Source organism: Solanum tuberosum, unplaced genomic scaffold (assembly GCF_000226075.1).
Source record: "Solanum tuberosum cultivar DM 1-3 516 R44 unplaced genomic scaffold, SolTub_3.0 scf00080, whole genome shotgun sequence".
NCBI lineage: Eukaryota > Viridiplantae > Streptophyta > Magnoliopsida > Solanales > Solanaceae > Solanum > Solanum tuberosum.
Genome location: NW_006239007.1, coordinates 1,559,458 through 1,562,249, shown reverse-complemented (window position 1 = coordinate 1,562,249; position 2,792 = coordinate 1,559,458). Strand labels below are relative to the sequence as shown.

At 31.8% G+C, this 2,792-nt stretch overlaps 1 long non-coding RNA gene across 1 annotated transcript; it reads right to left on the bottom strand.

Annotated features, from left to right (window-relative positions):
• Positions 1-720: 720 nt before the first annotated feature.
• Positions 721-1,067, bottom strand: LOC107060438 (uncharacterized). Its single transcript, XR_001473369.1, has 2 exons — positions 919-1,067; positions 721-833 (listed from the first exon to the last, which is right to left on the bottom strand). It is a non-coding gene; the product is annotated as an uncharacterized lncRNA (long non-coding RNA).
• Positions 1,068-2,792: the final 1,725 nt, after the last annotated feature.

The following is a 2,792-nucleotide window of genomic DNA, read 5'->3' as shown; positions in this document are numbered from 1 at the left end:
GCATTCTAGATTGGGTTGTTGCCCAATCTTTCCCTTTTCTCATGCATTTTTTTATGCGAGAGAAGGCGAATACAATAAATGAATTCACACCTTGAAACTTGTAACTAGCAAATTCAGAAGTCACTAACTTGGAATTTGGATTATGATTTATTTAATTTTTTGGAAACATTTGTGTCATCTTCATGAATTCTATACCTAAATGGTTAAGGTTAAAATCAAATGATTCTCCCGTCAATCTAGCACCTCCGGCAACGTTTACAACACCCTCTCCTCCTCCCTTCTAATCTGATCCATTTCTCTTTCGTTAACCCTCTCCTCTGTTCTTATTTTCTGCATTCTCTTTCTTTAACCAAACTTTATCGAAACACATCCATCTCTCTCAGCAGCTACCTTTTCTAACTTTTGCTTTTGCAAGTTTATGAAGTACTAAAAGAAGCATTATCTTAGTGTTGTATAAATAAACGGAATCCATTTTTTGCTAATTAAAACAAATTGTCACTCATCTATGCATTAGTCAATAGCAAATACGGGGACAAAAGGTTCCCATCTTCTACAAGTCCGATTAGCTGTTTTTCTTGAAGGATTGGTAACATATAACATTCAGAGCTTAGCTGGTTCAAACAAACAGTTTAAAAGATAGAAGTTCCCCTGACTATAAATTTCTTCACCACAAAGTTCACTAAAAGTATAGACATTTAAGTAAATAAGACAATAGACACAGCGTATCTAGCCTCTGGAGGTTCTCGAATAGCATGATAAGGCAAGGGACCCCAATTATCTTCATTCGTGACCGGAGTAAGGAAACCAAAGTCGAATACTTTAATGTTGAAGTCCTGCGAGCCAAATTGAACAGTAACTTGTAAAAGACCAACACGTAAGGAGGTCGAAAAGGAATGAAGGTATTAATTAAGTTGTTACGTTGTCAATCATTATGTCTTTTGGTCTGACAGTACCAAATGTATATCCCTCTCATGAAACCAGGCGAAGAGGCTTGCAAGTTGAGTGGCCACCTTCATTCTAGCATTCCATCCAAACTGATTGCCTGCCCAAGGAACAGATGATACGTTAAAAGCTAGAAAATTTGGTCACAGGTGAAAATTCCTTTACCAGAAGAATAAAGGTTGGTTGACAAAACTTGTGTTGGCATTTCATCATACACTAGTGCAAGTATATGTTGAAAACAGAAGCCCTTTAACTTCATCAAACATGGATCTCGGTCTTCACACGTTAGTATTTCAAGCTCGTTCTGCAAATTAAATTTTTCAGATAGGTTAGGGAAAAAATAAAAAAAATGAGATGGAACAAATTAAACATACACAAAATCTATCCGGATGGTCAGCATAAAAGGGGAACTGTGGAACAAAGAAATCCCATGTTTTGATAGCAGCATTGCCTTGATGATCTGCAAACAATCTGCCATACATAGTGTGGATTAAACATTGGGATCGGGAAAATTTTAGGGTCATATTTTCCAAATCCTTAAAGCTGTAAGGCACCACACCCCCCACGGGTGACAGTTTCATTATCCAAAGAGATCTGCAAACAGAAATAATCCTTTGGAATGAAATTACAATAGACGAAATCGAAGAACATATATATAAAAAGAATAAATATACGAATAACTGAGAGACTTGCTCAAGGCGTTCTCGAATGTGGAAGAGCTAAGCATAAACGAATCAACCAACATACGATAACTGTCTTTCCATTCCGACTCATAATAGTTGTGCTTTTGATAGAAATACGGTGAATATTTCCAATACTTTAATTCCTTCCTCAGCTTTTCCACGCTATCCATTGATTCCATGCATGGAAGAGAATGGTTCTTCCGATTTGCCCTACGCCCCTAAAGCTGATTATGTTTCCTTCTTTTTCCTTTTTTTTTTCCTTCTTCTACATTATTAGTATACGTACCCGTGCATTGAGCGGATATTTTAAAATATAATAATTTTTAAATTTATGAATAACTAAATACGAATTATTATTGAGTAACAAAAGTGCAAGTATAATCATATATAATGTTTTAATTTTACATATACAAATAATGCTAACAAAATTTTACCCTAATTTATGTGTAATAAGGGTATGTTCATCAAAGACTCAAAACATTATTCTAATAACTTCTCCTTCTTCTAGTACGATAAAGATTAATAGCATATGTAGCGTGTGTTGAATTGCTATATTTGTGCTATTTAATTAAATTTTTAAGTTCATATATAAATCTAAAACCTAGTATTAAAAATATTAACTCTATTTTTAGCTAAAATCTAAATATAATGTACAAAGCATGTTGCAACCTCTTTAGCACACTATTCTCTCGTTTTATCCTGCAAATTAAATTAAGACGTTTTTCATTTTTTCAAATATAATTTCATAAAATTAGGATGTACAAAATAATGAATTTCAATGATCAATTAAAAAAAGATATTATAATCAAATTAATATATACCACATAAAAATAAATTATCAAATTATATACCACATAAAAATAAATTGTTTGCAGAGCAAAACAAAAATTGAAAGATGAAAAAAACGAATCATCTTCTATTCCTTTGATTTACTATCAGTCTCTTCTTTTATATGATAATGCAATAATATCAATGATAAAAATAAAAAATTTGAAAATGAAAATATGAAATAGCACTTTGCAAGTCAGTATTATTTTATGAAAATTTTCTCAATATGTTAGGTTGCTAAAGAAATAAAAATTACACCACAAAATTAAATTTTATTGTTTAACTATTCCTTTATTAATGTTTTATTTTTCTTCTTTTTTCGTTAATTGTTTTATTTTT